An 8,695-nucleotide genomic window follows, 5' to 3' on the forward strand; every position below is an offset into this window, starting at 1 on the left:
TTACTAATTATGACTCTTTCAGTTGATTCTCTTTGGGTTTTTATGTATATAATTGTATCACAGGCGAATGCTGCTGATTTTATCTCCTACATCCTAAAAGTTTACCTTTTTTTGATTTCAAATTTTTAAAGTATTAACTAGAACTTCCAGATCTGTGTCAACTGTTCACAGTAACATGATGTGTCTTCATTTTGTTCATCTTTTAAACCTTAATGTCTCAAGTAGTTCAAATTTAGTATGGCTCTGGCTCTTAGCTTAAGAATGGCCTTCTTTTTCCCTTTCTTGGTTAAAACATGGATTTACATTTCTGAGTGTTCATTTTTCTAACTGGATCTGTTGAACTAATATATTAGATGAGTTGTTTACTGCATAATAAACTCGATTTGTGTTTCTAGGATATGCTATTTTGCTTATTGGACATTCTTTGTATTATACGATAGACTTTAGTTGACTAGATGGTTTGTTGGTTAGGATTATTGGAATCTAAAGTTACAAACGAGACAAGGCTGCGGTTTTAATATGTTCCTCGATCAGATTTTGGCACTGGGGCAGCAGATAGCTTTCCAAAAGTATTGTTGGTGTATTACAGTTTTTTTCCCTATTTCCTGAAGCATATTTTGCATGAGGATTTGAAAGACGTCACCCATAAAACTAACTGCTCTGGATCACTTTGGAGGTAAATTTTTTAAAGTTGTTCCATAATCTTTTATGATTTCCTCTAACTGAGTTTCTTCTACATTAGTCATTTTCAGTAACTTATATTGCTTTTCACAGAATTGTCCTTTCATGGAGATCTCAATGAATTGGGCTTCCAAAGAATGATTTGGATGACCGTGTTCAGTTCTCCCAAGGTGGCGCATAATGTCTACCATTCCAGATGCCAAGGAGAGAAGTGAATTTATTATCGGCATTGGATGCCTTACAGCTTAATTCTTTCCTGGAAACTGGTTGCAAAGGGCTGGAATAGAGTTAACATAACACATTAAAATAACTGTAAGAACTTCCTCATCTGTTTTTACAGTCTATCTCTCCTTCTTATATTTACTTACATGTGGATTAAAGCTTTTTAGATTTGTTTTAATTTTTTTCCCCAAAGAGCCAGCTCTTGGATTTTATTTATGATTTTAATATGATTCTGTTTATTAATTTGGTCATATATGCTTTCAGCTTTACTGTTTCCTTTCATCAGATTTTATTAGGTTTCTTTTGTTGGACTCTTCTTAATGATTTGATTTGAGTAGCTAACTCATTTCAGAGGGGAGAATAAGAACACTGGAGCTGAATGGCTAAGGTGAAGGATGGGGCAGGGATAGGTAGAGATCTCAGCTCCAAAGGCTGTTATAGTTAGGATAAGGGTGGGCCACCATGCAAAAACAGAGACTTTATTTTGAATAGCTATCACTGGGTGTTAGTGGCTTGTAGAGCTAGGAAAACGTTATATACTCTGTGGACAGTTTTACTCTACAGTCTGCCCGGAATGCACTGTCTTGTAAAGACAATCTGTGCTGATTAACTCATTCCTTGGTTATAAGATCTTTGTGGAGGGTCCACCATGAGCGCTACATGTGGAGCGCTGTCCAAGGGGCAACGCGAAACATACAACAGGAGCTGTGCCACTTTTGAGCGTGTCGTTGCAAAAGCAAACTAAGTTTGTAGTAGCCATTCAAAGGAGAAAGATCATAGTCAGGATCTGGAATACACAGAGAAGACTTTTTGAAATGGCAGAAGGTAAGCTGGGTCTGAAAGGAGGAAAAGGTGAAGGGGTCAGCAATAAACTTCACTAATTTGGAGTGCAGTGTGGAGAGAGCCTAACGGCGATGAGAGTGTAGATTGTGGATAAGTAGAGAACGTGTTGATCATTTCCCCCAGCATGTCAGGCTTATGGAGAATCTTCATAAGGCAGCACAGTTGGTTCCTCAGTGCAGTAAATGATGGGGGAGCCATTGAAGCTTCTTGAAGAAGGAGTGCCTGGTGAAAGCATCCTTTTCACGCGGTCAGGTTGACAGTAGTATTCAGGCGGGATTGAATCTGAAAATCAGGGAAGAAGTCATAGGTGTTTAGGTATGTGAATTTAGTGACTAATAGAATACCAAATGAAAGGGTGGTCCTGAGAGGTGACAGATGGAAAATCAGAGAAAGACAGGGAAAGACTAAAGACGTCTCTCAGTATTGGTTCTCCAATATTTGAGACAGGATGGTCACACAGGGACCCTATTTGAGAAGTAATGTGATATATACTGGAATTCTTGAGTTTGTATTCTTGAGTTTGAGGGTGTGGCTGGACATCCACTCAGAGAGTGGCTGTGGTTGGCTGGGGTGCAGAGCAGTAGGGGATATAGAGGTTTGGGACCAGAGCAATGGGCTTGGATGAATCTATGAGGAAGTTAACTGCAGATAGAGAAGAGCAAGGGACAGGGGCCTGTGGAGCTCCAGCAGAGTTTTAGAGATGATTGGAGAATAAATTCAAAGCGTGTGAGCGACAATGGAGATGGGAAGTGGTATCTGGGAATCGAAGCCAGTAGGTATAAAACGGCATGTTGGATTAGTTGGGCAGCAAAAAGAGAAACATGGGCTGCTTGAAAGAAGGAAAACAGGGTTAATGAACAATAACACGAATGCCGGTAAAGATAATGACAGTAATGCTAGGAAAGTTTTTGTTTAGTATAAACATTGGATTATGCTTGAAGGTGTGTAGGGAAAGGCAAAAAGAAGTTATACAGGGAAAGAGGTTTAAGTAGAGGGGCAAATTTTAGACTTTCTCTGAAAAATATTAACTTATACTGACCTATGTACATTCATCAAATTGAACAGAATATGGTTATGTTAGGAGAAGTTCAGATCAATTAAACTAGATGGAACCTACTCTCAGAATGATATGTTCAAGTCAGAATAAAGCGCTATTCATATTAGTTAGCATATAATATCCAAGAGCAAAGGAATTGCCAATTGATGACAAATATGAACCAAGTTCATGCTAAGAAATTGTAGGGTAGTTAAAATCCAGGGTTAATCTGTTCTCAAGAATAACTGGATGGTTTTATCAATGTTGCTGTTTGGCCCTTCAATAAATGGAATCTACGTGTCTTTGAAGTTTATAAATCAAAGTGACTTTGATATGAGCTGCTTTGGAATAATTGAAAAAATACTGGCTTTTTTTTCACTTTTCTTTTCTCTTGAGTTGTTACTGAAATTTGCATACTTCTCTCAGAGTAATAAAATTTCATCTAAAGTTCAAGGCAGCCACTTACACTTTGTTAAACTCTTAAGTTTAAGAAAATATTTCTCAGAGTGGTGATATACTTGTGGCTGAAAACTACAAGAAAATAACCGGGTACATAGTGTTTTCTTTCCTTTCCTTCTTTCCCTTTTCTTGTTTTCTTTCTTTCTTTTTTTAAGAGAGAAGGAGTAGAAAACCCTGGAGAAACAAAGTAGAAAACCATTTTTATTTCTGATCAAAGAGAAGAAGATAAAGATGTACATGTCAAGTGTGATTTAAAAGACCTTGCCCTTGCTTATGCTGAAGAGGAGGGAAGCAAGCAAGGAGCTGGGGGATTGAAGTTAGAAGCAAGGCCAGGGTGCTTGGAAATGGGGTCATCCCGCGGGAGGCCAGCACAAAGATCAGAGTGTGTGAGGGTGTTTAGATGAAAATGGAGAAGGGCTGGCGAGGAAGAAAGAGATGGGGCCTAGAAAAAGTCTGCAGGAGCCCCCTAAACTAGTTTGACTGTGTTCTTTTGTACGAAACCCCTGCCTCTGAAGCCCAAGGCCTCACCTTTAGGGCTGCTAGTCTGTTAAAGGGCTAAAGACCCACCAGGCCGAAGTCACCATCTCTCTGCAGTTGCCAAAGAAACATTCTTTCTTCAGGTCGAAATGTAGTTTCTCTAAGACACAGTATTATATTTTTTCTCCAAAAACCTTTCTTATTAGGCTTAAGTTTGCTCTCCCTTCTGGAAAAAGGCCCTACAGAAGAGAATGATATCACTGGGCTCTGTGCATATTCACAGACTCTTCCTATGCTGCTGGAAAGTTGGTCAGAGTAAAACTGGAGACGGGGGGAGGGAACCTGAGGTATATGTGCTGCTCCCCTGCTTCTGGGATGTTCTCAAGCGAATCGTGGTGCTGAGACTTGCTGCCCAGGGTGGTTCCGATGGTGTCTTGAGTCAGAAGGGAAAGACATTTTCTATAGAGCACTTTCTTCGGTGGATTTAGCAAATCCATTATCCTATCAAAAGAGTTTGGTTTACTTCACATGAACGGGATATTTTGGGGAAAAAAGAACAACCCGGAGAGGAAGGACAGTGAACTTGTTAGGGGTATGGACTCTGGAGCCAGGTTGACTAGATTCACATCCCAGAGCCACTGGTGGCCAGCTAGGTGATCTTGGGCAGGGGCTGAACCTTGCGGTGCCTCATTTCTTCATCCACTAAATGGAGATGATGGTAATGTGACAATAGCTATCTAACGACGTAACATACGATGATAATACTAAAACAATAATGACAGTAATAATACAAGGTTGTACTGATAAAATTAGTTGGTATATGTAAAGGGCTTAGAACTCCCCTTGGCACATATGAAGTACTTTGTAATTTATCTTTAAAATTTTTCATGCTTTTAAAGATTCTATTTTTTTATTTTATTAAAAAAATTTTTTTAACATTTATCTATTATCGAGAGACAGAGAGAGACAGAGCATGAGCAGGGGAGGGGCCGAGAGACGGGGAGACACAGAATCCGAAGCAGGCTTCAGGCTCTGAGCTGTCAGCACAGAGCCCGACGCCAGGCTCGAACTCACGGACCGCGAGATCATGACCTGAGCCGAAGTCGGATGTCCAACCGACGGAGCCACCCAGGCGCCCCTAAAGATTTTATTTTTAAGTAATGTCTACACCCGATGTGGGGCTCAAACTCACAACCCCAAGATCAAGAGTCACAGGCTCTACCCACTGAGCCAGCCAGGTGCCCCACTTTGTAATTTAGTTGTTGTTATTAGTAAATGATGAATTCAGTGTTGGAGACTGATCCAATATCTTATGTTTTCTGTAACATGTGGGTTATGGTTTGAGGTCAAAATTATCTATAAAGTTTCCTTCCTCCCCGATATTTCCCTTGTTTTATAGAAACCAAATCATACTTCTCCTGCTTGAAAATGGCAATAATGTTGTTTACTTACCATCTGGATATTGCGTTCCATATTTTTGTTCTCGTGCCAAGATAAAATGCAGATCTTTGACTGACTACTTCAATATAGCTCAGTTGATTTAGTTCAGTGAATTGCTATTGGCTCCATCCACTGAGACTGCTCTGTGAGTTTTTTCTTTTTTATTTTTTTAAATGACATTTGAATGAGTCATTTGCTAATTTTTTTTTAAAAAGGAATTTCTTTTTTGGAACTAGAACACAAAAGCTTCCTGGCTTCTAAGCACTCAAAATTACAAATAAGGTGACTAAAGTCAGTGATAGAAAAATCTGGAGGGAATTATTTATACTCTCAATCTTCCAAGAAAATGCTGAGGAGGGCCCATTTGCTTGAAAAGGAACTTGGTGCTTGGGTTTCTTTTCCATTTCTGATAGTATGTTTCTAGTGGTAGGAATTCACGGATACGTTATCAATTCGTTCGATTTATTTTTTCTAAAACCTGTATTGGGTGTCTACTTCATGGAAGGCAAAACACTGTGCTAGGTGCCAGAGGTGCAAAAATAGATTAAACAGGATTCTGGGCGTTCAGGAGCTCGCCATTTTGTGGAAGGGATAAGACGACATAAGGATAATTCGAATACATGACAATTTCCTAAATGGCATATCAGAATGAGTCCCACAAAGATTTGGAGGAGAGAAGCAGCAAAGTTAGCACCATTGTCATGAATTAAATAATATTTGAGTTGGATATTGAAGGACAGGTAGAATTTAGACAATAAGAGAAATTGGCAAAGGCAAAATGGAGAGATGGGAAAGAGTAGGAGGCATTTTTAGGGAGAAAACATATTATCCAGCACCCCAGGGCTGCCCTAGACCCTGAAGATAAAAGCTGAATGAGCTGATGGGGTGGCCAAGCTCAATGGAACATGCGCACTAGTGGGTCGAAACAGAATGTTTCTAAGTAAACGAATGAGGTAATCTAACGGGAGAGATTCTATACAATCAAAATAAAATAATAAAATGACAAGTGACAGTGTTGGGAGGAGAAGTTACTTTCGAGGGGGTCGGGCAGGAAGGTTTCTCTGAAGAGGGGAAATTGGATGTGAGACCAGAATAATGAAAAGCCTTTTGAAGGCCTAGGGAGGCTTGTTTGATGAACACAAAGGCCAGGGTGGCTAAAGAGTCATGACCAGTGGTGAAGAACACTAAGGCTGCTGTGTGGAGAAGCACTGTGGAGTATGGGGGGGGTCAAGACGCAAAGGGGAGAAATCTCTGGGAGTTTATTGCAGCAAACAGGCAGCAGATGATGCGGCCTCAGACTGGGGAGGCAGTGGGGAGATGCGAGCTAATTCTGGAAAGACAGGGAGTCACAGAGTGCAGGGCTTCACATTCTCTCAGTCTGAGAATTTGAAATTTATTCTGGAGGTAACAGAAGAGTAAAATTATTTATGGATTTAGACTTTTCCAGTGTCTATGCTTTGATCTGTTTTTTTCCTGTGGAAGATACTTTTTTTTTTTTTTTTAACACACCTTTGGTAATTGATTAGTACCTTACATAATGAGCACTCTGCGGTACCCTAGTGATTTGACAGATAAGTGCCTCTTAGAAAGTTGTCCACTTTATAACTGCCGTGGAATCAGATCTTGGGAACATCTTCAGATACACAGAATAGAGACACAGATTTTTTTTTTTTAGCATAATGAGTCTACATTATAATATTAAGAGTGGTTGATAATAACAAAAGAAAGTTTTGTTGTTCACATAGATGCTCTCGTCTGAGAAGCAGGGATGCCCAAGAAAAAGGTTTATAAGACCACAGGAAATGTAAATAGTGGGGAGCGTTGAGGAACAGGGAAAACTAAAAAGCTTATCTCCACCTAAAAGCTAGCAGTCATTCCTCAACTGTGGCATTGTGGATATTCTGGTTTTTTTTAAGGGAAGAATCTGAAAATTTCCTAATTTTAAAAAGATAGAAATTGGGTCGCCTGGGTGGCTCAGTCAGTTAAGCGTCCGACTTCGGTTCAGGTCACGATCTCGCGGTCCGTGAGTTCGAGCCCCGCGTGGGGCTCTGTGCTGACTGCTCAGAGCCCGGAGACTGTTTCAGATTCTGTCTCCCTCTCTCTCTGATCCTCCCCCGTTCATGCTCTGTCTCTCTCTGTCTCAAAAATAAACATTAAAAATTTTTTTTTTAAAAAAGGATAGAAATTAATTAAAAGAAATTACTACACTGCGCAGTCCAAAGTGAAATGTATTTGTAGGTTTGTTTCAGGCTGGGGGTGGGCGTACTTTGTAACTTCCTAAGTGAAGTCTCCTCCAAGGCCCATTAAACAGCTCTGCTCTGGATCATCCACGGTGCAGCTAGAAACAAAACTCAGTACTTTGAAAACTGACACCTGATGGGGAGGAAATAGAGGGAAAAAAGCCTGTGTGTGTGGTGGGAGAGGCTGAACGGGAAGAGGAAGCGGAAGAGTAAAGGGATGCTCAGTGAGGCGGCCGGTGTGGTCTGATGGCAACAGCTGGGAGAAACAAAGAAACATCCTGCGTGCCATCATTGGTACCCCATGAGTGTTTGTGATCATAGGACAGTTAAGACTATTTCCTTTGTAGCTACAGACTGTACCTGCATGTCTTTCCAGACTCTATGGGGCTTACGGAATCTTGAAGTAACCTAGACCCTTAGCATCTGTGACTTCATTTTCAATAATTGTAGATATAAGCTTATTTTAATTCTTAAAATTAGTATCCCATTTAAAGTTTCTTGTTCAGTTAAACTAGCCTTCCCATTAGCCCTCTGGGCCACCCCAATTCTTAGTGACCTTCCCATTAGCTGAGTATACAGTCCTAATTAAGGAGCATACCTAGAAATCAAGCAGTCTGATGCTCTTTTGTGACCTCTTTGCTTTGTTGTAATATTTGACAACAATGAATTCACTTTTTTTGCATGTATTTATCTTGTCTTCCCAAATACTGAGTAATTTTGAAGGCTGAAGATCTCAGCTTATCTTTCTTATACCCACCAGAGAGTTTAATATGGTACTTTTTTCAATTAGCAATAATCGCGTCTCGGATAAACCTCATTGGCTACGATACTGCCACTGAGCAAAGCTTAATATGGTACTTTTTTATCCAAAAATGTTTCTTATGTACAAGGTAACAAAATAGTGAGGTGAAGAGCAGAAAATCACACTTTAGCCAACCATACTGTCTATATGAGATAAGAAAACCTCCTTTGGTTATTTCATCACCACTGCCCCCCCCCCCCACCAGGTTTGAGAATTGATTTTTTAAAAAGGTCATTAATGACTATTTTGTCATTGCACAGGCATGGCTTTTGTGTTATGGAGCCCCAGAGTAACTCTATCCAAAGCAGAAGATGGTAACAGTTCATAAACCTGGAATTTAGCCACGCCATTTAATTAGAACTTTTAATTTGATGAGAACTTTTGTTTTGTTTTGGCCAACCAATGTTTAGAATTGGGACCGCTTTGTGGCTCAGTGTCTACCATGGTTACAGCATCACCGTGTGGATCAAGGATCACGAAAGAAAGGCATAGCCA

General features: G+C 40.1%; 1 non-coding gene across 1 annotated transcript; it reads right to left on the reverse strand.

Annotated features, from left to right (window-relative positions):
• Positions 1-8,099: 8,099 nt before the first annotated feature.
• Positions 8,100-8,245, reverse strand: LOC122482198. The gene has a single exon (XR_006297009.1). It is a non-coding gene; the product is annotated as a U4 spliceosomal RNA (small nuclear RNA).
• Between the last annotated feature and the right edge of the window lie 450 nt (positions 8,246-8,695).

This window comes from Prionailurus bengalensis, chromosome C1 (assembly GCF_016509475.1).
Source record: "Prionailurus bengalensis isolate Pbe53 chromosome C1, Fcat_Pben_1.1_paternal_pri, whole genome shotgun sequence".
Lineage (NCBI taxonomy): Eukaryota > Metazoa > Chordata > Mammalia > Carnivora > Felidae > Prionailurus > Prionailurus bengalensis.